General features: G+C 40.7%; 1 protein-coding gene across 7 annotated transcripts in view; it reads right to left on the reverse strand.

The window, feature by feature from the left end:
• Positions 1-27349, reverse strand: part of DTNA (dystrobrevin alpha) — a 450980-nt gene that overhangs the window by 241861 nt on the left and 181770 nt on the right. For all 7 annotated transcript variants that reach the window (XM_064294619.1, XM_064294617.1, XM_010586773.3 and 4 more), the window contains exon 2: positions 20781-20910. The gene's annotated coding sequence lies outside the window, so the exon portion shown is untranslated. The remainder of the gene's footprint in view (positions 1-20780; positions 20911-27349) is intronic.

Here is a 27349-nt window from a genome sequence, read left to right on the forward strand (position 1 = left end):
TATAGAAGAGAGAAATGAGCAGAGAGACATGGGGACATCCTACTACCAAGAAAGCAAAGCTAGGAGCAGAGTGTGTCCTTTGGACCTGAGGTTCCTGTGCTGAGATGCTCCCAGTCCTAGGGAAGACTGATGACAAGGATCTGCTTCCAGAGCCAACAGAGAGAAAGCCTTCCCCTGGAGCTGGCACCCTGAATTTGGTCTTCTAGCCTACTGAACTGTGAGAGAATAAACTTCTCTTTGTTAAAGCCATCTACTTGTACTATTTCGGTTATAGCAGCACTAGATGACTAAGACAAAAAGGAAATATATGTAGAGGTAATAAAAGCATTGGCTATCTATCTAATATCCATTCTCCTGTTTTTTCTTGCTGGCAGAGCACTGAATTTTTTTCAGCTGTTCACACCTCCACTGTAGGTCTCAGGAAAGGGTCTAAGTCAATCACTGCTATTGCAGTTCCCTTGCTAGTGATGCCAACTGATGCAAAGGAAAATATGCTGGGGTGGGGAAGGTGTTCTGGGAAAGGTCTCTTCACTCAAATAAAGAGACTTGAAGGGAGAAATGAAAAGGCTGGCACATCAGGGGTATGGCAAATGGCTCTGTGTGGTTGGGGCACAGGCTGAGTAGAGAGGCAAGGCCCACAAAGAACCCGAAAGACAGTAGCACTCAGCTTGCTATTGCTGAAGTGTTGAAAAGCAGCAGATGCTAGATTGAGTGAAGGAGTAGGTCCAGGAAATTATGAATCAAGAAGCAAACCATTGTCTGAAAATAAGTTTTTTATTTTCTTTTTACATGCTGTGTATTATGGGGTTGTGTTTTGCAAATGGTTGCTAATGGGAACAGTCTGCTTCCTGGTTTCTGATTATCAACATTTCCCAGGGGGTTCTGCACTGTTGGTGCCTAACTCCTGCCCTTGTTCTTCCTGGAGCTCAGACTCCCTGAGGGACAGGCAACAAGCAAGTCAGAGGGCATCTCCAACAGGAGGCATAGGCCTATCCATCCCCTTTAGAAAGAGAAAAGTGTCCCATTATCCTGCAAAGCTTGCTACTTCAGCTTCTATTTTATTCAGTCAAACCTTCGGCACATGATTTGGCCTTTTCTATATCGTACGTACTCTTCTGGAATCCCATCCTCCCCATCAAAGGTATCTTCCAAAGCTTCCTAAAATATTTTTTAAAATGGAATTTCCTTTCTCAGGAACTTTTTGTCTTTTCTTCTAACAATGTCACTCCCTCTAGTCCAGGCCCCTAGAACCCAGCCAATTCACTCTAAACATTGGGAATGAAATAACGGGCCACGGTTAAGTTAACCACCTTGTTACCCTGCTCAGAGGACACATTTGTATTTTAATAGGAACCTTCTAGTAACAGTGTTTGGAAACCACAGAAAGCTATTGAATCTAGCTATATTTGAACAGAGGAGAACAGCAACCTGAGAGGAGCTAATCTTTTTGAGTCTCAACTTTTGAATTCAGGGCCTAAACCCATTGTCGTCGAGTCAATTCTGACTCATAGCGACCCTACAGAACAGAGTAGAGCTGCCCCACAAGGTTTCCAAGGAGCACCTGGTGGATTTGATCTGCCAGCGTTTTGGTTAGCAGCCATAGCACTTAACCACTGTGTTACCAGGGTTTCTAACTTGCTAATTGCATGGCCTTAGACAAGTAATTTAACCTTCTGAGCCTCAATGTCTTCATCCAAAAATGGAGATTATAGTAGTACCTACCTAATGGAATGCTAGTGAGGATTAACTAGGTAACATATGGAAAGGAACTGATGTATAGCCTAGTATAGAGTAAATGTAGCTCTTGACACTTTGGGCAGTACAATTCTTTGTTGTTGTGGAGACTGTGCTGAGCCTTGCAGGATGTCTGGCAGCACCACTGGCCTCTAGCTACTAGATGTTATTAGCACCCTCCACTCCTACCCCAGGCATGACAACCACAAATGTGGCCAGACATTGCCAAATGTCCCCTAGGAGGCAAAATTGTCCCCAGTTGAGAATTACTGCTTTAAAGTGAAACCACCACAAATAAACATTGGTGGATTATTTTCTGTCCTGAACATGTCGTTATTTAGTTATGAGTACTGACATTTAAAACAGTCAAATTAAAAAAAAAAAAACAACTTGTCATTTCAAAGCACTAATTATCTGTCTCATATATCTGTACTTCTTGAAATTTCCACAGGACAGGATGCGAGGTGGGGCCCTATATCTGATGGCAGAATGACTTTCAAACGCTGACGTCTTTGATGTCTCATTTTTCACCTTAAAAAAAAAATCATTCTACCAAACAGTAAAAAATTAGTTTAAAACAAAAATGAGAAAGTAAGGGGACAGGGAAACAAGATTAATGGAAACAGAAAAACCAGAGTGGAAATAATGAGAATGCCCATGCATTGTAAAGAATGTAACTAAGTTTACTGAACAATTTGTGTAGAGCTAGTAGAATGGGATGCTAAACTACTATGGAAACCTTCACTGAAAACACAATGAAATATCATTGTCGGGAGGATAGTCTGACTCTACGCCTTCCATCTGGGCTGCCTAAATAAAAGCCTCGAGCACAGAGCATTCTCTGATAAGGAGACTTAGTATTGAGTTGCCTTCTTTCTCTCGGTTCCTTCTCTTTATCAGAGAAGCCTTCCTCCATATGAGGCACATAGTAACTTTCTCTGTCTCTTGCACATGTGTGGGCACCACACAGCACCTAGCCAATCCCAGGAGAGAGGGAACAAAGTTTCTCATGCTACAGCACAAGGGGGGAAGTGTACCAGATTATCAGAGTTGATCTCAACGAGGAGACTTAAAAAAATACAAGCTTTACAAAGCTGAACATGAGTACCCTCAAGTCTGCTAGTTCACTACAATTTACTAAGTAGTCCTTATGTAAACTCCTGGCATGTAGCCATTACTGTCCACCGCCACTATAAAATTTCTGCTCTCCCACTGTGGGGTGTGGAGATCTGCTTTAGTCCCGCAGCCGCACAGGACTCACCTCGTATATAAGTCTCCCTAAGAAACTTCTCTGCTGCCAGCCTGGAGTTGCCGACCTCTTTCTTCAGCCTCTCTGTACCCTCTGTTTTTGGAGGCAAGTTTCATGTTACTAGCCCGTGCTTGCACAACTGGCGAGCCAGCCAAGAGACCAAAGAAACGGTGAGTAGGAGTGAAGCCTCTGTGGGAGAAATCCCAGGTTGTCCAGCAACCTCAATGTGGAGAGGTCTAGCCCATACGCTTTACCGTGGGCCTTAGTTATCTAGTGCTGCTATGACAGAAATACTACCAGTGGATGGCTTTAACAAACAGAAATTTATCTCTCACAGTCTAAGTGGCCAGAAGCCCACATTCAGGGTACCAGCTCCTCAGAAAGGCTTTCTCTTTTGGTTCTGGGGGAAAGTCCACTGTCATCAGTCTTCCCCTGGTCTAGGAGCTTCTCAGTCCAGGGACCCTGGTTCCAAAGGACACGCTCCACTTCCAGCACTTCTTTTTTGATGGTATGAAGTCCCTCTCCTCTCTGCTGGAGTCTCTCTTTTATATTTCAGAACAGAATGACTGAAGATACAACCTAATCCTGTAGATTGTATCTTGCCTCATTAACATACCCAGCACCGTCAAGTTGATTCCGACTCATAGCGACCCTACAGGACAGAGTAGAACTGCCCCATAGAGTTTCCAAGGAGTTCCTGGTAGATTCAAACTGCCGACTCTTTGGTTAGCAGCCGTAGCACTGAACCACTACGCCACCAGGGTTTCCCTAATTAACATAACTGCCCTTAATCCTGCTTCATTAAAATCACAGAGGTTAGTATTTATAATAAACTAACGGGGTAATTACATCAGATCACAAAATGGAGGACAACCACACAATACTGGGAATTAAGGCCTAGCCAAGTTGACACACATTTTAGGGGAACATAATACAATCCATGACATTCTACTCTTTGGCCCACAAAAATTCATATCCTTGCCACATATAAAACACACTCATCCCATGTATCATCCAAAATGTTCTATAAATTCCAAGTCCAAATTCCATCCTGGGACAAAATCCTTCTCTATCTGTGAAATCTAGCATACAAGTTACCTGTTTCCAAAGTACAATGGTGGAACATGCACAAGGTAGACACTTCCATGACAAATGGGAGAAATTGGAGGGAAAGAAGGGGTAACAGGCACCAAGCAAGTCAGCAGAACACATTACATTAGCTCTCAAGCCTTAAAAATAATCCTCTGTTCTCTGAGACTACTTAGGCAATGGCCTTGCCCTCCAGATTCTGAGTATTGGTTACATTCTCCAGATTCTGGGTGGAGGACCCTCGTCCCTGGGCTTCAGCTCTGCCTTCTAAGCCCATTGGAAAGGCAACTCTGCTCCCTTGGCTTTGGGCAGCCCCATTCTCCTAGTCCGTCTAAGTGGTGACTCTACCCACCTGTCTCTGGCAGGCCTGTTCTGCCCCTTGGGCATGGCAGCCCTGCTCCCTCAGCTTTGAGCAGCAGATTCAGTACCATCCCTCTGACACTCGTGAAAGGCAGCCCCACACTCCAGAAACACGTTGGTGAAGATCTGACTCTATGAAACCTGGGAGGCCATGGCCCCACCCTTTCAGTCCCAGAAGGCTGTGGTTCCACGCTTTGAGACCCCAGAGGTCATGGTCTTACCCTTTGACACTGAGGCAGCTCTGCTTCCCATGATCCTTGTCTCTTCAGCTTCTGCTTTCTGGTTCCTTGGCCTCTTAGCCCCTTGGCCCCTTGGGCCGGCCCAGCCTCTGCCCTGCTCGGTCAAGTGTTACAAAGCTCTTTAACTCTGATGATAAGTGCCTGTAGGTACCCCATTCTAGCCAGAAGGTACTCCGCTCTCTCATTTCATGGGTCAGCAAGCTTAGCTCTGCCAATCCACCAGGAAGCCTCCTGCCTGAAGGCAATCAGCTCTCTAGCTCTGTGGGTTGGCTTCTGCGCTGTCTCATGCAGGTCTCCTGCTTCTGCTGTTGCCATTTCTCTGCTGCTGTTTTTTGCTGAATGTCCTGTCTCTGATGTTACAGTTCTCCTCCCTTACTTCTGATCCGTCACCAGAATTGTCTTCGATGTCCATAATTCCACCAACAGTCTCTTCAAGGCAATCTAGGCTTTTACTATTAAGCACTTTAAAACTCTTCCAGCCTCTATCCAGTCAGTTTCAAAACTCCTTGCATATTTTAGCTATTTGTTAGAGCAGCATCCCACTCTCCTGGTCCCAAATTCTGTCTTAGTTTTCTAGAGTTGCTGTAACAGAAATATCACAAGTGGATGGCTTTAACAAACGAATTTATTGTCTCACGGTCTAGGAGGCTAGAAGTCCAAATTCAGGGCACCAGCTCCCAGAAGTCTTTCTTTCCTTCTCAGTTCTGGAGGAAGGTCCTTGTCATCAATCTTCCCCTGATCTAGGACCTTCTCACTGCAGGGACTCCAGGCTCAAATGATATGCTCTGCTCCTGGTCCTTCTTTCGTGTGGTATGAGGTCCCTCTCCTCTCTGCTCACATCTCTCTTTTATATCTCGAAAGAGATTGAGTCAAGATACAACCTAATCATGTAGATTGTGTCCTGCCTCATTAACATAACTGCCTCTAATCCTGCCTCATTAACATTGTTGTTGTTTTAGGTGCTGTTGAGTCAGTCCAGATTCATTGCGACCCTATGTACAACAGAACTAAACACTGCCTGGTCCTGTGCAATCATTGTTATGTTTGAGCCCATTGTTGTAACCACTCTGTCAACCTATCTCATCGAGGGTCTTCCTCTTTTTCACTGACCCTCTACTTTACCAAGCATGATGTCCTTCTCCAGCGGCTGGTTCCTCCTAATAACAAGTCCAAAGTATGTGAGATGAAGTCTTATCCTCCTCATTTCCAAAGAGCACTCTGGCTGTTTTTCTTCCAAGACACACTTGTTTGTTCCTTTGGCAGTCTATGGTATAGTCAATATTCTTCGCCAACACCATAATTGAAAGGCATCAACTCTTCTTCATTCTTTCTTATTCATTGTCCAGCTTTTGCATGCATATGAGGCAATTGGAAATATCACGGCTTGGGTCAGGCACACCTTAGTCTTTAAAGTGACATCTTTGCTTTTCAACACTTGAAAGAGGTCTTTTGCAGCAGATTTGCCCAATGCAAAATGTCGTTTGATTTCCTGACTGCTGCTTCCATGAGCTTTGATTCTGGATCCAAGTAAAATGAAATCCTGACAATGTCAATCTTTTCTCCATTTATCATGATGTTGCTTATTGGTCCAGTTTTTGTCTTTTTATGTTTAGGTATAATTAATACTGAAGGCTGTAGTCATTGATCTTCATCAGTAAGTGCTTCAAGTCCTCTTCACTTTCAGGAAGCAACATCATAGAGGTTAGAATTTACAACACAAAAGATAATTACATGAGATCACAAAAGGGAGGACAACCACCCAGTGACCTCCATGTGGGGAGGTCTGGCCCATATGCTTTTCTGTGGGGAAAATCCCAGCTTGGCCAGCAACCTCCATGTAGAGAGGTCTGTCTTGTATGCTTGATGTATGTAGACTGCCATGTGAGTACAGGGATGCCCTCAAAACGCCAGATGACATAACCCAATTATAAACAAACACACTCCTTATAAGTATAAAAAATAAAAACTAAGAGAGTAGTAGTGGCCGTGAGATGGCCACTGCTCTGGGCTGTTCGGCTGGCCACCGAAGCCCAGCTAGCTGCTGAAGCACACATAAGAGGTTTACAGAAAGAGTTACAGTTAGAAAAAAAAAAAACTGTGGCAGTCGCATTTGGCCATGACTAAAATATTGAACAGCTACATCCATGAACAGAATGAACAAGTAAAAACACTCGCCTTCGGGTTTGTAAAAATAAGAAATGCAGGAGCTAGGGGAACAATTCCCTGGCCATTACTCAAATCTCTCCAACAATAAAATCAAAAAGAGTTGGAGAAGCTAAGCAGGTCCCTGGTACTGAAAATACCCTGTAACACTCAGCACAAAGAGAACGTTAAAACAACACAGAGGGAAAAAAAAGTAAAAAGCCCGTCAAGATAGCTTGTGTTGAGCAGCCTTGAAGAGACATAACAAGCCTTCTCTCAAATTCTCTGGTAACCGCCCTGCCAAGATAATCGAGCAATAACATACTCGCAGCTGCAATAGTAAGGAGAAAACTAAAATAAGAGGGACCACTTCCATCCTATCAGGCAACTGAGCTGAACCCATGCTTGCACTCAGTACAGTAGAGGTGTGGCTCCACAAATGACTGAGGGCTCAGGCAACTTTGCCCAGCTCTTCTGACTTTTAGAAATAACTAAGACTAAAGATGAAGCCTAGGTCTCCGTGTCACCAGAGAGGACCAAAACCTTATGTTACCATTAAAGTTCAATTAAAAAAAATTTTTTTTAAATACTGTTGAACAGGAGTCTGTGTTCTCTAAAACACCTAGCACCAAAATGAAAAAAAAAAAAGCTTTTAAGTCTAAAGTCACCATTGTTGAGACCTTTGCCCAAGCTTAACTATAAATAAGTCCTGTCAGGGCTCCTCCAAATCCCTATTAAACGTTTGAATAATGTTAATATATTAATGTACACTTTTGTAAAATTTGCCTCCAAGCCCTGACAAGAATTACTGCAGTTACAGTCATTTTAATGAGACACACAGACACTGTAATGTGGGCTATAACTAATAGCCTAACCACTCAATGTGGCCTCCAACAACCCTCAGACTGACATATAAAACGAGCCCTTACAGAGATGAGACATCTAAACAAACAAGCAAGCAAATCAATTCTACTCCTCATAAGCTTTGTTACTTGTATAATCACCAGAAACCCCCTACGTTAAGGGGGAAAATAACCAATGAGCAGACGGCTCTTGCCAGCTGACTTCAGAGGCTGAAACATTCTCTGTTCCAGAACAGATATACAACTGACCACCTCCTGAATTAAAAAAAGGACAGCCTGCAGAGGTTTACACGCCATCCTAACCTGGGCCTACACTTATGCACTGCCACTGTCATCAGAAAATGCCGAACAACATAAAAAGACTAACCTACCTACGAGACCCTGGTCAAGGCTAAAACATGTCCACAGGCAGATTCCCAAGCCAACAAGCCAGGCCACTGTCAGCAAGTAAATTCTATCAAGGCCTCTTATCCTATAAGAGGCTTCCAGTGGATCTTGAATAAACTCTTTCACATTCTATATTACATCCAAGTCATAACAGCGATTGAGCACCTCATTGAATGGACTGAAACAGCTAATGAGAACTACACATTTCAAACAAGAAGTCTGGGGTCTCAATGCAGCAGTTCCCTGCAAAAGCGTTTTTCATTTTTGCCATATGTTTGATCAAACTGTCTATTCTCTACAATGTGTTTCTTTTTTATATAACTATTCCTGACAAAAAATCTGAATTCCCACAGAGGTCACTGCCTCAAGACTAGGACAGACAGCCTAGGTAGCTATACCTAGGCAACCCTCACCTCAGGTCCCACGGAAGGTAGGTGAAGAAAAAAATAATTGATAATGTCTCTTTCCTTCCAGGATTATTGCACAATGACAGACAGATCCCTCATCCATGGGCCTCAATGATATAAGCTTTTACTAAAACTACCAATCAGACCAACTGCTGCCTCTGTCAACATTTAAACTGAGATGACAAATCATCTCCCCACATTGCTCCAACTGATCTATCAACAAAAAAGACACCTCATAAACCAAATAAATGTGTAACCTATCATACTAAGGAAACCCTGGTGGCGTAGTGGTTAAAAGCTATGGCTACTAACCAAAAGGCTGACAGTTCAAATCCACCAGGTGCTCCTTGGAAACTCTATGGGGCAGTTCTGCTCTGTCCTATACGGCCTCTATGAGTCAGAATTGACTTGACAGCAGTGGGTTTGGTTTTTTGGTTTTTTTATCATACTAAAGGGATCATATAGAAAATAAAAAAAAATTAGTACAGTCAAATCCACTAAAAAAAAAAAATTGCCATAGAGTCGATTCTGACTCAGAGCGACCCTGTAAGACAGAGTAGAACTGCCCCACAGGGTTTCCAAGAAGCACCTGGTGGATTCGAACTGCCGACCTTTTGGTTAGCAGCTACAGCACTTAACCACCACGCCACCAGGGTTTCCACGTCAGATTGACTACTCTTAAAAAATATCTTTTAATGTATAAAAGCTATCTATACAGAGTACTCCAACTGTAACAAAATTTTTCTCTTTGTGTGATAAAAATCTAAATGACGCAGGACTAGATGATTTGACTCTGAGAACGGGTACTTTTAAAACTGAGTTTGACGTTACTCTAGACATTAAAAACTTACAAAATATGACCAGTAGTCCAGTATACATTGACTGACTACACCAAGGCTAACTAACCTAGTCTAACAATAATAACTTGCTCAACTGTGCTAAAAAAAAAGACAGCTTTTGCAGTACTTGTACTGAAATGTGCACTGTTCACATCATGTGCCATGTAAAAAAAAATGCTGTTTTTACATAAATAAATCAAAACATATTATACATACATAAAATTAAACAAACACAGCCCTTTGATCTTAAGTTAAGCCACAACTGGGGTGGCTAGTTGAGATCTCTCCTCCAAGCAAGCTTGATCAATCTGCTAGAAACAGTCCTACTAGCAACCCTCGTTAAATGCTGCCTCAAATGATACACAGATAGAACATCCACCAGCGTTATACACCAAACCACAGATATGCAGCTCAACGTCCAAAATAAATAAATGTACCGTACCAAGACTTAGTACTACTTTGCTTCTTTCTCTAGCACCCTCATAGGAGTTGGGGCGTGGACTGTTGAAAGAAGAGTCTGTCTCTACACTACTCATCCAGGCTGCCCGAGTAAGAGCCTTGAGCCCAGAGCATTTTCTGATAAGGGGACTGAGAACTGAGCTGCCTCTTCTCTTGGTTCCTTCTCCTTATCAGAGAAGCCTTCTCCCTGCTCTAGGCATATAGTAACTTTCTCTGTCTCTTGCATATGCAGGAGCACCATAATGCATTTAGCCAACCTCACTTCTATATCTGCAGAGAGGAAACAAAGTCTCTTGTGCTACGGCACAAGAGAGGGAGTGTACCAGATTATAAAAGCCATCCTCAAAGGGTAAACTGAAAAAAAAAAGAAAACAAAAAAGCAAGCTTTACAAAGCCAAACATGAGTGCCCTCAAGCAGTCCACTAGTTCACTACAGTTCGATAAGTCATCCTTATGTAAGTCCCTGGCATGTAGCCACTATTGTCCACCACCAGTATAAAATCTCTGCCCTCCCACTACAGAATATGGAGACCTGCTTTAATCCTGTGGCCACCTAGGATTTGCCTCATTTAGAAGTCTCCCTAATAAACTCTTTTGCTGCAACCCTGGAGTTGTCTGCCTCTTTATTCAGTCTCTCTGCACCCTCCATTTTTAGAAATAAGTTTCATATTACTTATCCATGCCTGGACAATCATTTAAAAAATTATGAAAATTTTGCTTTCAACTCAGTAGTATATTCACTACTGTTTTCATAAAAGTGATATTTCCCTTCCCTTACACCCAAGTAAAACTTTTTAATGAGAGATAGTATTTTATTCTGTGCCTTGGAGACCCAATACACAAACAAATGGCTCCATTTGAAAAGAGTGCCATTTTAGGGATGCATTCAAATTGGTGGTGGTGTATTCTTCAGAAGGTATCAGGCATTTTTAATTTTTGAGATTAATTTCAGCATTCAGCTAAAGTCTTCTCATTCTACTCATTTTTCCTTTCCTTCTACATTGCTTTAAAATGGCCTTTCAAAGAGGAGAAAATATTTTAGATTCCTTAAAAACTGAGCTTGAAAAAGGTACCACTATCAAGAACAGAGTAAACACTGAAATTTTTTGTGAAAGAAACTGAACAAACAAAATCATAAGCATTTGGAAAAAAACTGTTCAGAGGTGAGTGCTAGCAGATACTTCATTCTGTATTCTTTAAAAAGTATTTTGAATACATTACAGTCTAGTCCCTTTGCTTCTACTGTTATTCTCCAAACCCTATCAGGCCATCTCATTGCTGTAGAGTCAATATTGACTCATAGTGACCCTACCAGACAGAGTAGTACTGCCCCATAGGGTTTTCAAGGCTGTAATCTTTACAGAAACAGACTGCCAGATCTTTCTCCCATGGGGTGGCTGGTGGATTCCAACCACCGACCTTTAGGTTAACAGCCAGCCTAGCAGCTAACCACTGTACCACCACGGCTCCTTATCAGACCATAGAGAAAGACATTATGTTAAATGCTAATTCTCATTTTTATGATTTAATGAGCTACTTCTGCAAAAGCTGTTTTATTAGCTCATTAGAAGCATTTTTTTTTTTTTTTTTTTTTTTAGAAGCATGCGGGATGGCTAGTGGAGAATTAAGGCTTAGGCCATGCAGCTGAAACTAATGTCAACGTTTCACTTATTCATTTATGCTCTTTAGGCTTTCTGACACACTTCCTCTGGTTACTAGGCAACCACAGCTTGTTGCAGTTAGTATACATTAAGCATGAACTCTAGGTGTGACTATGAAAAGGGATCTGAATGTTTTAATGAGAAGGCAACCATGAGCTGAATTAATGCTATTATCTTTATTATCAGGTAATAAAAAAAAAAGAGGATTGTAACTAACTGTGGGAAGGTGGGTTAGTCATATTTTACTTAAAAAAAAAAAAAAAAATCATGCTTACAGGAGACAACCCTACACAGCCCCGGAAATGGAGAAAATGGTAAAACTTAAAGGAACACTTTTTATCGGACAGAGGAATTCCTGTTAAAAATTAGTTTAGGACAGGGATTTGCAAGCCCTGCTTCTTAGGCCCTTTTACTCTTTGCATTGTAGAAAGGGAAATCCAGGAGAAAAGGAAGTAGGTTTTTATATTAGGGTAATTTTATCACTCAGTCCCTGGATGGTGCAAATGGTAAACACATCTGGCTGCTAACCAAAAGGCTAAAGGTTCCAGTCAACCCGGAGGGACCTCAGAGAAAGGCCTGGAGATACACGACCAAAAGCTCGGCTGCTGAAACCCCTAAAGAGCTCTACTCTGACACACACGGGGTTGCCATGAGTTGGTGTTGACTTGACAGCAACTAACAACAATTTTACCACTGTACCTAATGTTTGCATGTTTCTTGCAAAAGGAGAATTCCAAGTGCCATGAGAATGTGCCAGGGATTCGAGCGGTAGCACTCCTTGTTCTACTCCAGGTGATGCCCTGGGTCTTAAAGAAAGTGTATGATCTGAGGGGGCCTATATCTGCTGTGGTATAAAACAGGAATCTCTGTAACTGAGGTCATGAGAGGCTCATTTGCTGCGGCTGAATAGAAATAATATAGCCTTATCTGCAATGTACTGATGTTTTTTCCTTCCCAAATGTGCATTTGTCAATCCTACTACCCTGGGAACCTCAATTCAATTTCAGAAGGGACACCACCTGATACTGTAGTTGTTTATACACACTAAACCAAAAAACCAAACCCACTGCTGCCAAGTGGATTCCAACTTACGTATACACTAGAAAGGAATAATAAAAACCTGCGAAGAAAAAGATAGCCATCTTATCAACCCTATTAAGCTAGGAGTAAAAGTTAGATCATTTTTCTGAGTCTGAAAGCATATCGTGCACACACACAAACACAGTTTGGTGAAATTTCTAACCTGTTGTTACAGAATTGTTAGGAATTGATAGAATTGAGATCTATAGTAGTTATGTGCTTTGGTGAATTGAAACTACGAGTTTCACTGTTCAAAATTCTGCTAAAACAAATTCTGTACAGATTTAAAAGTCATGCTCTGAAAATTACAAAAATCAGTCGATAGTTAAAATGTAAACTAAAACAATAAACTGTCACCACTATGAAGGCACTGACATTACAGCACATTGTTTTTAACTTCTGTAAACCCATCTTATTTTTTAGTATTTTAACAGGAAAACATTGTTCCATCCATTCTTGTGAGGATCACAGTTTTTAAAAGCATATTTACGTAAAGGAGGAGCCCTGGCGGCATAGAGGTTAAGAGCTATGGCTGGTAACCAAAAGGTCCGCAGTTCAAATCCACCAGCCACTCCTTGGAAACCCTATGAGCCAGTTATACTCTGTCCTATAGGGTTGCTGTGAGTCGGAATCAACTCGACAGCAACTGGTTCGGTTTGGATTTGGTTTGGGGCTAGATCAGAAGCCCTGGTGGTGCAGTGGTTAAGAGCTCAGCTGCTAACCAAAAGATAAGCAGTTTGAATTCACCAGCTGCTCCTTGGAAACTCTATGGGGCAGTTCTACTCTGTCTTATTGGGCCGCTATCAGTAGAAATCAACTCAAAGGCAATGGGTTTGGTGGTTGGTTTGGGCTAGATCATCTCAAATATCCTTTCTGGTGTTTAAATTCTATGATTCTAAGATATAACCTATGACAAATCAACCAGATTACTTGGAATAATTGTACCTTATTTATCTCAGGTTCCCAGGTGCCCAGCACAGAGCTAGGGAATATAAGAGATGTGTAATGTGTGTTTAAAGAATGAACAGATTAATTAATTAATGATAATGATGGGTCTACATGCTGTTTAAGCATCATTAGGATTTTTCACAAAGGAAGGAACTCTTGTCTATAAGATACTGATTTTTGTAATTAAAGTCAGATTAAAAAAAAAAAACTTCAAACTTTATTCCTATCAATCATTATTCTTATATATTGTAGTTGAGGAAACCCTGGTGGCATAGTGGTTAAGTGCTATGGCTGCTAACCAAAGGGTCGGCAGTTCGAATCCACCAGGTACTCCTTGGAAACTCTATGGGGCAGTTCTACTCTGTCCTATAGGGTCACTATGAGTCAGAATCAACTCGATGGCATTGGGTTTTGTTTGGATTGTAGTTGACTAGGTCCCTGAGTGGCACCAATGGTTTACGCTTGGCTACTAACCAAAAGGTTGGCGGTTCGAATCTACCTAGTGGCACCATGGAAGAAAGGTCTAGTGCTATACTGCCGTAAGATTACAGCCATTGAAAATCTCATGGAGTGCAGTTCTACTCTGATACACATGGGATCACTGAGTTGGAATAGACTTGATGACAATGGGAGAGTATAGTTGAATAGTGTGATTTAAAAATTGAATAGTGTGATTTAAAAAATAGTGTGATTTAAAAAATTTACATATTCTCTTAAAAAGTTCTAATGGTATGACTGTCTAGTGAAATTTTTCTGTCCTAAATAAACTTTCATAATTAGTCATAAATATTCATTTCATAAATGTTCTTAAATGGAAAAAAGGAAAAGAAACTGAAATCCTTGCCTTAAGAAAACCCCAGTTCCAGTGGTGATACTAGATAATATTTAGCCCTAAAATTCTATCACTCTACAACTTTTTACATCACCACTTCCAGGCTTATGCTCACATCAATAAATGAGGTTTTTGCATAGCTATGTCTGAGAATCACAAGATGCTACCTCTTTTAAACTTTCATTGCACAGAAATAGAGCTAATTTTAGGGTCATCCTAAACACAAACTTATTTGCCCATGAGGAAATATCTGTAGACTTATAAATAGCTCATTCCTCAGAAAATATTTTAAATGGAAAATTCCAGCCCTATCTTACATGTTCTTCTTCAAGGATTCCACTGGAAGCTCTTTTAGGGTGGCAGTTTGCTATAATGGAAAGACATGACTTAACATTCTCATTCTGTCACTTACCAGAAACATGGCATTGGCAAGTTACCTCAACTCTTCAAACATCAGTTTTCTTTACTTGAATAATGGGAAAAATAATAGTTAGTTTGAGGAGTTATTGTGAAGATTAAATAAGATAATAATTATAGAGCAACTGCCTTGGTACTTGACACAGAGTTGGTCTCCTTCCCCCTAATGGAGCTCTCCTTTTGCTTGTAGTGTCGAGATAAGATGTTCTAATCTTCACCACACTGAAAGCACTCAAGCAGATCTCAAAATATGACCCTCCATACTTCATTCAAAATGAAAACAAAGGAGTATTTGGAGCTAGGTACAGGAGATTCAAAGATCAAAAAAAGACTTTGCATCTGTCCTTGACAAAACACAATTCAGAGAGGACATAAAACATAAAAAATTACAGCACGATGTTCTGAGTGATTACAACAGAGGTTGCCTTTCTTTCCATTGTCCACAGTAGGAGGTGATCTTCTAGAAATGGCCCGAAAGGCTTTGTTATGGATTGAATTGTCCCCCATCCCAATATGTGTTGAATTCCTAGCCCCTGTAGCTGTAGATGTGATCCTGTTTGGAAATAGGGTTTTTTTTTTGTTGTTGTTGTTATCTTAACAGGATTATACCAGAGTAGGGTGGGTCCTAGGCCTAATCCTTTCTGAGTTATAAAAAGAGCAGAAAAGACCCAAAGACACACATGGTGGCAAGAAAAACTTCAGGTGAGGACTTGCCTACAAGCAAAGGAATGCCAAGGATTGCTGGTAGTCACCAGAAACTAGAAGAGAGGCCACAGAAGAAATCGGCATGGCTGAGACTCTGATTTAGGCTTTTATCCTTCAGAACTGTGAAAAAATAAATTTGTTCTTTAAAGTCACCCCACCTGTGTTGTTTCTGTTATGGCAGCAGTAGGTAACTAAAACCAAACCAACACCAAACCTACTGCTGTCAAGTCGATTCCAACTAATAATGGCCCTATAGGACAGAATCGAGCTGCCTTATAGGATTTCCAATGCTGTAAATTTTGATGGAAGCAGACTGCCACACCTTTCTCCTGTGATGCCACTGGTAGTTTTGAACTGCTGACCTTTCAGTTAACAGTCCAGTGCTTTACCCATCGTGCCACCGGGGCTGCGTGGTAACTAAGATCCTACCCCTCCCATTGCCATCGAGTCAATTCTGACTCACAGCAAAATAAGACAGGGTTTGTGAATTTAGAGATAGGACTGGAAACCGTTGAACCAGGAGGATCTCATCAATGACATCACTAAAAGTGTAGCAGCAGCTGTGATAGATCTTGAACGATGAATAGGATATTGCAAGTCACCGAAGAACAGATGGGTGCGTGGGAGTGACAGGGATTTGGAGAGGGGTGTTGATGGGAGAAAAGTCTAGGCAGAAAAACCAGCATGCACAAAAGTAAAGGCACAGAGAGCAGGGCTTAGAGAAGGAAAAACATCCTACATTAGCAAAAGTCAACTACTGAGGAACAAGGATAGGCAAGAGAACCCGAGAGAACAGTTGTGCCTGTATTATGACATGTTAAGGAATTCAGGGCACAGCTTTTGTTCTGAAGTTGATGGAACAGCCAACATTGACTGTAATTTGAGAATGAAATGGGCAAGGGTAATTATATCATATTGGCTACTGTTTCTTGAGCACCTACTATATACCAGAACTATGATGTGTCATTTTATGGATATTTTCCTTTTCCTTACAACAAAGTAGACACATCTTTTCAGATGGGGAAACGGAGGTGCGGAGAGATTAAGTAACTTGGTGCTCAAGGTTACACATTCTTAAGTTAAGCAAATGGCATAAAATGCAGCAAAAGGATTTTTTAAACTATTAATTTCAGAACAAACCATTAAGCAATGGAAATGATGAGAAGAGAACATAAATTAGGATGTTGATTTAGGCAGCCATGTTTTAAAGGGAAAGGAAAGTAGAAAGACAAAAGAGGGAAGTTCTGTTCAAAGTAAGATTATTCAAGATTTGGGCAAAGTCTGTTACTACAGGTGTGCTCTCGAATGATGTAACGTTTTTAATAACAAAAAGTGTTGCTTTTGTGTTTTAAAATTACTTGGTGATTGCATTATGTAGGAGTGACTCTCTACTTACTTGCCTCTGGCTGGTTATTTAACCTCTCTGGGACCCAGTTTCTTCATCTTTAAAAAAGTGTATAATAATAGTACCTACCTCAGAGGGTTGTTCAAACATGAAATGAAGTACATGGGTATACAGAACAGTGTGCAAAGTAAGAGCTCAATAAGCATCAGCCGCCTTTACTTTGTACCTTTGTTCTCATTCACCAATCATATACTTAGAAAGTGTCTCCAGTGTGCTAAGCACTGTGCTAGTTTCCAGAGGTACAAAGACAGGTAACAGATGATTTCTGCCTTTAAACATATCTGATATTTCCAACATCACATTCTGCAATTCAGCAGAAGTACTACCGACCACATTTTGGTTGAAGCACCTTCTAGAGCTATTTGGGCACCAGCGGCTTAAAATCTCCCATCATAACACAGCTCACTATTGTAAGGGCTAACAACTCCACTCCTTCTACCCCTCTTCCCGGATACTACATTAAGATCTGTTCGGCCTGAGTTTTCTTTTATGACAGGTGTTTCCCTTGACCCACTTGGCAATAGTATGAAGTCAGTGAGTTTATTTCAGTAGCTTCCTCCCACTCATGTGTACCAAACCCACAGGAGCTGAGGGCTTACACCAACTGCCTCAGGAGTCTCTCCTTTGCTAATTCACTAGACTTACATGTGATGTAGCATATATTACTAATGGATGTATTTCTCTTTCCAAGGGTACCTTTTTTTTAAAAAAAAATGACCTCATAAAGCCTGATTTCCATATGCTGGAGAGAAATGTTAATGATTAGAATTTTCAGTTCTGTACCAATCTAAGGAAGACTTGTTTTGGGAATATCGGTTATTCACTGCTTCTTTTTTTTTTTTTTTTTTTATAATTTTTATTGTGCCTTAAGTGAAAGTTTACAAATCAAGTCAGTCTCTCACACAAAAACCCATATACACCTTGCTATACACTCCCAATTACTCTCCCCCTAATGAGACAGCCCGCTCTCTCCCTCCACTCTCTCTTTTCCTGTCCATTTTGCCAGCTTCTAACCCCCTCCACCCTCTCATCTCCCCTCCAGAGAGGAGATGCCAACATAGTCTCATGTGTCCACCTGATCCAAGAAGCTCACTCCTCACCAACATCCCTCTCCAACCCATTGTCCAGTCGAATCCATGTCTGAAAAGTTGGCTTCGAGAATGGTTCCTATCCTGGGCCAACAGAAGGTCTGGAGGCCATGACCACTGGGGTCCTTCCAGTCTCAGTCAGACCATTAAGTCTGGTCTTTTTATGAGAATTTGGGGTCTGCATCCCATTGCTCTCCTGCTCCCTCAGGGGTTCTCTGTTGTGTTCCCTGTCAGGGCAGTCATCGGTTGTAGCCGGGTACCATCTAGTTCTTCTACTCACTGTTTCTTAATGCACACCATAAAGCTGCTCCCCCTTGGGTCTCCCAACTTCAGGATTATGAAGGGGTCCAAGTAATTCTGCTCATGATGGTATTTGCACGTTCTCTGAAAGGATTCTAAATTAGGCATTGCAGGTTCAACATTAACATTGATTGAATAGATGAAAACTGCTGGTAGTAGGGACACCCTGTCCTTCTGAGTGTAACCACAGTATGTGAAAATGGACAGGTGAGCAGTCATGATAACCTCTGAAGCTAGAAAAGGAAAATGTTGACATAAGTGGGAAGGAATGAAAATAGCAAGGCACTTACACTTAAAATAACCAAATGAAGTACCCGAATGATTAAGTGGAAAGGTAATTTCATGCCAAGGAAGTCCTTTAGAGGGAGTGGGATTACTGGGACAATGATGAATTGCTCACCTGGCAAAAAAGACACTGGCATTCTGATCACTTTGCTTTCCAATATACTCAGTATTTTTTTTATAGGAAATGCAAACTGTTCAGACCATAAGGCATCTTTGAGTAGCAAACAACCATTACTAAAAGACAAGAGTCAGATCCCTCAACTGCAGGTGAAAAAGATCCATAATAAAATAAATGAGAAGCTCTAGATTTAACTATGAATGCAGAAATGAGACTAATACCCAAATAGGAAGCCTTTACACTGTCATACAGTAGTTTATGAAATGTGAACATTTAAAAAGAACACATTTGGGACATAGCTGAGAATTTAAAAAATGTTCCCATTATGTTGATATACAAAGTAAGAAAATGGAGAATGGTTGTGTGAACAGCAATAGATTAATGCTACAATTCTGTATAGCTTAGAATATGGTTTTAAATATAACAAGATAAAAAAAATTTCAGTATAAAAAAGATCTAACTTTACATTTAACTTTAAATTTATTTCCTGGGAAATGTTTTACTTGAGGGAAGTAAGTAATGCCTATTTTCTTTTCTACTATTAATTCTGGAAGAAATTAATGAATCACTGATGGATCAGCCTGAGTCCCACCAGGAAAAGAGAAAGCACTCCAATGATTTAAAGCAGATGGAATTTAATCCAGGGAAATGGCTACATAGATGATGGAAAAATTGAGAAGCTAAACTGGGGGTAGTGAATCAACCTGGAGATAAGCAGCAGGAGGAAGCCAAAGGCACTACAACCCACAAATCTCAAGAGACTCAGGGAAGAGGCAGTGTTACTGGAGCCCAGGGTTCAAGGTCACTGGGGGAAGCTAAAGGCAAGAGGGGAGAAAGGGAGGTGCTGAGAAACAGAGCCCTCGGGGGCAGCCCATAGAACATGCAGAGCAGGGGCAGGACAAGGAACAGATCTGAAGGTAAAAACAGGAACAAGACTGGCACAACTGGAAGACAAAGGGTTAAGAAAATAAGTTTTTTCCTTTCCATTTTCTCCTTCAAAGTAACTGTTACACTAGGAAAATTGATTTACTGATATTTTTGAAAGGCACTAAGTTTAGCTCTTGAGGACTGCATTCAACAAACATCTTGAAAATGGATGAAATCACCATTTTAGCTCTACGCCCGTCTCAATAAACCAAATTTACACACCCTTAAGATTATGAGAGAATTATACACCTTCCTTCTGAAGTTAATCAGAATTATAAAGGAAACATCCCTATCTTTTGGGTTAGGTTTAGACCATGGTCAATGTTCAGTCAGCTCAATTTTATTCAGAATTGTGAGCGTAGGTATAATCCGATGTTCTGGAAGTCACTAGCTTTCAAGTAGATAATAAAGCCACACTTTGGCAATGGGACTCAGGAGGAGGTAGAAAGTCACACCATTTTCTCAATATGACTGCTACTCAATTCCTCCATCCCTCTGCACTGTGCTGAGAAATGGCAATCACATATTTCCAGACTAACGCTAAAGCCCCAATTTGCAGGCTCATGTTATTTTGTAGCATGCAGGGATAATTAAGTATGATGATATAAAAATATTCACTCATCCACTTTATAGTCAGGCAAAACAAAGCTTACTGTGTGAGTATGTGTAATTGCTTAATAGTACATAGGAGGTTAAAAGCTTAGCCCATCTAACCTAAACCATGTTGTATTTTTAACTTAAGCGATATACTAAAAACAACTCCCAATGGACAGCTTCTGGAATGTTATCCTTATCTCACATATGGACTTGTTAACTTAAACTACCATTACTACCATCAGAGTTCCCTTTAGTTTACGCTGTTAAAACACGGTTTCGCCTCATTATGTCTTATTACTCTGGTATTAAATACATTTGATATATTAAAAAAAAAAAAAAAACAGATGGCCTTTAGGATAGAACAAAGTATTATGGCATTTGCTTTATAGAAACTGGGAAGAGATGTCAGGGCCATCTCTATACCTCACACTTCATAGTTCAGATGGTTTCTGATAATAATAATAATAAAAAAAAAAAACAAAGGAACAGAAACTAAAATTGTCACCATCTGGCACCTCACTAAAAGTACAAAACTGGAAGGCATTGATAATGTTTAATCCCATTTTTTTTTTTTCATACAAAGGAGAGAAGCACTTAAAGGAGGAAGAGTTTAATGCTCACTTAAATTCTTTTTGTCAAACACACTCACCTAAAATTCAATGGAGAAACAGCATGAACTTTCCAGAACCATCTATTTTCTCTTCTTTGAAATGGCAGCTGAATACAGCATTTAAGGACTTCCCAAGCACTTCATCCAGGGACTGGTAAATCCTATTAATCTGCAATGAGAAAATACACTTCTATTTAGCAAAGCAGTTCATGCCTACACGCTTAGTACAGAAACAGGAAGTCAGAGTTGGCAGATCTAGAGCATATGGTATTTTGCAAATACTCACATAGACTAGGAATGACTTAATACTCAACTCAGATCCTTGGTTTTTATTTACTATAAGAAATATTTAGAATAAATATTTCACAGATGAGAACTGTGAGGCCCAGAGGGGCAAAGTCATTAAGATTAAGCAGCTTGTTAGTAACAGAGAGCGGCCTGGAACCCTGGCCTCCTGACATACTTCTCTGTTTTTCCCTGATTAAAAACCCAGAAATGGGAAAACATGGAATCTTCTGTGTCTTCCAAGTAGGTAATTTTCTGGAATATTATGCCACCATAACAAAAACCAAAAATCAAACTTATTGCCGTAGAGTTGGTTCTGACTCATAGCAACCCTATAGGACAGGGCAGAGCTGTCCCATAGGGTTCCAAGGAGCGCCTAATGGATTCGAACTGCTGACCTTTTGGTAAGCAGCTGTAGCTCTTAACCACTATGCCACCAGGGTTTCCTTATTCTTACTAAAGCCAAAGAAATTACCGTGGAGGTCAGAGTCCTTAGATCAACATTTATTCTAATAATTTAAGCTTGAGCATACTTTCATATAAGGCTATCCATATACATATAAGGAGCTGTGGTGGCACAGTGGTTAAGAGCTGGGCTGCTGACCAAAAGATCAGCAGTTCAAATCTACCAACCGCTCCTTGGAAACCCTATGGGGCAGTTCTACTCTGTTCTATAGGGTTGTTATGAGTTAGAACTGACTTGATAGCAATAGGTTTATATATATATATATATAAAATAAAATGATTATGTGACCACACACAGATAAATGTACATCCAGTTATATCTAGCAAGACAGAGTTACTCATGAAATTTATTGGTATTATTCTGGTGACTTCTCAAGACATTGCTCCTGCTTGTTGCTCCTCTACTTGGCAATCTTAGGAAGGATTCTTGGCATGTTTGTTTCTATCTAGGTCCCTGGGTCACCCCCAGACTAGGAGGGAGACTACCCCACGAGGTGGCCCAGGTTGTATACCTTAAATGGGATCTCTGGCTCCAAAAAAAGTTGCAACTTGGATAATACCCTAATTATAAGCCTGCATTAATTTTTGCTATTCCTTCTCCACCAAAAGGGGCACCTATCTGAGCCTGAATCTCAAAAGCCATGATCAAAAGCAGTTGTCTAATCTGGAGGCGGCACCATCCCTATCCCTGCTGGCTTATGTCTCCCACAGCTGCCCTAGAGGGTAACTTTATGAGGCACTGAATATCCACAATTCCTTCTACTCCTGAGCCTGAGGGTGGCAGCCTCCCAAACTGCCAGGGAATTAAAGCCATCAGTCCTACTCTCTACTCTTGCCACAGCCTATTATACACTTGCAGAACAAAATTCTCACATGCAAATTGGATGAGAATACAAAATAATACTTTTCTCTCTTTAAATTCTAGGTCAGCTAACTTAAATTCTAGGTCGGCTAATGTATGACTACATATTAAAATTTAGCCTCGTAGAGTTAAATATACTGTTTTCACGTAGCTCCCTGAAAAGTTTCCAGTCAGGGTCTGGGTTGGATTTAGGAGTCAATGTCTTACCATGGAGCACTGCAAGAGAGAGGAGGATTTTGTTCATTTTGCGTGCTGTGTATTAGGCATTGAAAGCCCGGTGGCATAATGGTTAAGAGCCACGGCTGCTAACCGAAGGGTTGGCAGTTGGAGTCTACCAGGTACTCCTTGGAAACCCTATGCAGCAGTTCTACTCTGTCCTAGGGTAGCTATGAGTCAAAATCGACTTGACAGCAATGGGTTTGATTTTGGTATATTAGGCATATAGGTCGGGGGGAAGTTGCAGGAGGGACTTTTATTTAATAAGTTGGGGGGAATTTTGCTTAGTAAGAGAATCCCTCCCCCCTCAAACTAGAGCACACAAAAATGGAATAGGCCACCAGAAAACGGTAGTGGCCTTCTCACTAATGGTATCAGTTTTAATAGAGAGGCTTTGTGATCATTTGTGGTGGTGGGAATTGGTAAAACACATGTGTTCATTACACAAAGATGGAATAAGTGGCCACTATAAACAGATTATGTGGAAAACATGGAGGGAGGGATAGGTGCAACTGGCATCTAGCAGGTAGAGGCTAGAGATACTGCTGAACATCCTACAGGGCACAGGGTAACGTCCCACAAAAGTAATTATCCAGTCCAATATGTCCACAGTGTCAAGGTAGAGAAACCATGGCCTAGACTATTTAAGTCCCTCTCAGTCCTAACACTATTCTATAATTTTACCACAAGTCCCATCCAGACCTCTGGAACTGCCCAATTCAAAGCTGCACAAAGTAAGCTCAATCCCTCTTCTGAAGCTTCCTTCAGCTCTATACAGTACATTGAAAAGTGTTCCTTGACTTCCTTCCCTGTTATGGATTAAACTGTGTTCCTCTAAAATGTTTGTTGTAAATCCCAACCTCTATGCCTGTGGTTATAATCCCATTTGGGAATGGGTTGTCTTTGTTATGTTAATGAAGCAGGATTAGTGTAGGGTGTGTCTTGAGTCAATCTCTTTTCAGATATAAAAGAGATTACACAGCAAACCAGCAAGCAGAGATGGGGGAAGAGAGATACCAAGCCATGTGAAGACGGCCCAGGAGCAGAAGCTCAAAGAGACGAGGACCTTCCTCTGAGCTAACCAGAGAGAAAGCCTTCCTCTAGAGCCGGCACCCTGAATTCAGACTTTTCGCCTTCTAAACTGTAAGAAAATAAATTTTCTGTTTGTTAAAGCCACCCACTTGCAGTATTTCTGTTATAGCAGCACTAGGTAACTAAGACATTCCCCTACCTCTCAGCTCTATTCTTTAACCCCCTCTGAATCCCACCCAGCCCTTGGTATTTCTATACCACCCTTTGAGTTCCTTTATTATAGTATATATTACCAAGTAAAATTACCACCAATTTTCTCATCCTTTCACAAGAATATGTGCAACGTGAGGGCTGGGACTATCTTATTTATTTCTTCATCATACTTAGCACATCATCTTTCATGAGGACTCGTGATCCCTACTAAGTGTTTGTTAGAATAAATGACTGATGGTGGAACAACTGGCCAATGTGAAACTCAGGGTTTACTCATGCGGTTCCTACAAAGAGTTGTAATATGAATATATCTAAAAAATCTCATTAAATTATTACTTATTGGCCCAAGAACGTCAACGTGGCTTGGTAAACTACAGTAAAATGGATTGGGGATCATGGCCCTTGGACTAGACTAAACTCAGAATTGTCCCCGGGTAGAAGGATATTAGGTCAGAGTCAGGGAGGCAACTGCTGGGAAATGGACCTTTTTGAGCACTTTAAAGCTGGAGACAGCATTAGTGCTCAGGGACACTCGGGCGCCTTCTCCCTTCCAAGAATTTGTTCCTGTTGACACAGTTTATTTAGCCTGAGAACCAGGAAGGTCTTGGATGTCTGTACACATTTCCTATTAAGGGTATAGATTGCTACTTGAAGATCCTAGGATAAGGGTCTGTGGCACAGTGAGAATTTAGCTCCAATGAGGTGACATGATGGAAGAGAAGGACAGCATCACACGGTCTGATGGAGGCTCCCACCAGGTATTCTGGACACCAAGTGAGGTGCTGTTGAGACTAGCTGTATCTGTGCCTCCGCCGTGTGGCCATCTCATTTCTGAGAAGTTTTTAAGTCTTTATACAAATGAACACAGGAATTGAACGAATTTCAGAGAGGGTTGTGCATCTGAAATTTCTTTCCACCAAATCATAGCCCAATGACTGCAGAAACATGGGCTGTACCTCACAACTCCTTTAAGAATCCGTGTACCTTGTGAAAATGTAGAGCCTCTGCCGTGCTTCCCTTCTCATTTACCTACTTTAATATTTACACCCTCTAACACATAACAAGACAGCAAGAGGATGTTTGAGCAAGTATGAGATTAAAAAAAACCAAACCCGTTGCCGTTGAGTCAATTCCGACTCATAGCGACCCTACAGGACAGAGTAGAACTGGCCCGTAGAGTTTCCAAGGAGCGCCTGGTAGACTTGAACTGCCGACCTTTTGGTTAGCAGCCGTAGCTCTTAACCACTATGCCTCTGGTTTTACTGTTGATATTTCATCAGTAGTCAGGGATAAAAAAAAAAAAATCATACTTTATCACTTAGGTTAAAGTGAGATAAAGCAGAGAGAAGAGCAACATTTGGACAAAATATCTGTCAAAAGGATGTACACATACAAAAGTGAATGTGGAAGTTGTTATATCATAAAGCCAGGGGCCTGCCGACACCCAGGAACTCTTAAGAAAAAATATGGCAACTTGCCTGTCAACATTTGTTCAGTTGGGTAGTCACTCAACAGTTTTAAAGGTGCTGAAAAGGAAGAAGGTAGATAAAGGATTTCTCAGCTCTGTTTCTTGTACAAGCATTTTTTTTCGGAGCGGCTGCCTTTGTGTTTCTTTGTGTTGCATTTTACTTTAAGGTAGTTGCTTATTCGGATAATATGTACATTTTATGAGGACATTTTTCCCAGAGAGGTTTGATGACTTGTACCACACTGGTCAACCTCAGCAGAGGACCTGAATCAGTAGAACTCAGTTATGTGCCCATCATCTTCTTCTTTTTTAAAATAAGAAATAGTCTAGAATTAGCTTGAATGCTAGTACTTTTAGGAAAACAAGAGCAAGTCTAATTTAAAAATGGATCAAGAGTTGGCTGGCCACTTACACAGTTTTTCAGGTTTTTGGGTTATTTATTTATTTAACCAAGTAACACTCTTTTTAGGAAATGTGGAAAACAAATTATGGAGAAAATTAATATTACCCACATTCCACCCCAAGATGCAATTCCTCTGAAGAATTTATACATGCACTTCCAATTATATATATAATTATATACATTGTATATATACGATATTTTATATATACTGAACATAATTTATAATCTCTCTATTAAAATCTTAACGAAGCTGAGAGATTATAAGCTATGTATGTTTTGTTTCAAGCTTTTTTTTTTTTGCTTTTTGTGTCCTATTATCAGTGACACATACGTATTCAGCATAAGTATTTCTTCTCTTTATTGGCTATGAGGTTGTTTTTATTCAACTCCCTAATTAAAGGACACTGAATGCTTATTTTGTTCATGCACTTCATAGACACATTTGCACAGAACACAGTTACAATACATTTCCGGGTAAGACAGCGAGTCATCATTTTATTTTTATAGTAGAGCTTATTGTGCTATAAAAAAATCTACTGAACAAATTATGGTACATACACACAAGGGAATACTAGGCAACAGTAAAGAACGATGATGAATCTGAGAAACATCTCACAACAAAGATGAATCTGGAGGGCATTATGCTGAGTGAAATAAGTCAATCATAAAAGGACACATACTATATGAGACCACTATTATAAAAAAACAAAAAAAAGTTGACACACAGAAAAAAACAAATTTTGATGGTTACAAGGGAGGAGAGGGGTGGGGAGGAAAAATCACTAACTAGATATTAGACAAGTAATAACTTTGGTGAAGGGAAAGACAACACACAATATAGGAAAAGTCACCACAGCCTGACCAAGACAAAGTCATAGAAGCTTCCCAGACACATCAAAACAGTGGATCATGGTCTCTGTGGACATCTAGGTCAACTGGCCTTACATAGTTTATAAAGAATATGTTCTACATTCTACTTTGGTGGGTAGCATCTGGGGTTTTAAAAGCTTGCCAGAGGCCATCTAAGACACATACATGTATTGGCCCTATCACGTTCGGAGCAGAGGAGAATGGAAACAAAGACACAAGGAAAATACAAGTCCAAAGGACTAACGGACCATATGAACCACAGCCTCCATCAGCCTAAGCCCAGAAGAGCTAGATGGTGCCCGGCTACCATCACCCACTGTTCTGACAGGAATCACAACTGGCAGAATGGGAAAAAGTATAGAACAAATTCAAATTCACAAAAAAAGACCAGACTTACTGGTCTGACAGAGACTGGAGGAACCGCTGAGACTATGGCCCGCAGACACCTTACTAACTCATAACTGAAGCCACTCCTGAAGTCTACCTTTCAGCCAAAGATTAGACGAGCCTATAAAACAATAGTACACATGAGAAATGTACTTCTTAGTTTGATGATCAAGTATACGAGACCAGATGGGCAACTCCTGCCCAAAAGCAAAGACTAGAAGGCAGGAAAACTGGATAAATGGACACAGAGAACCCAGGGTAGAAAGGGTAAGGGGGAGAGTGTTGACACATTTTGGGGATTGCAACCAATGTCACAAAACAATTAGTGTATAAAGTTTTTGAATGAAAAACTAATTTCCACTGTAAACTTTCACCTAAAACACAATACATTTTTTTAAATCTACTGT

Source organism: Loxodonta africana, chromosome 11 (assembly GCF_030014295.1).
Source record: "Loxodonta africana isolate mLoxAfr1 chromosome 11, mLoxAfr1.hap2, whole genome shotgun sequence".
NCBI classification, from domain to species: Eukaryota; Metazoa; Chordata; class Mammalia; order Proboscidea; family Elephantidae; genus Loxodonta; species Loxodonta africana.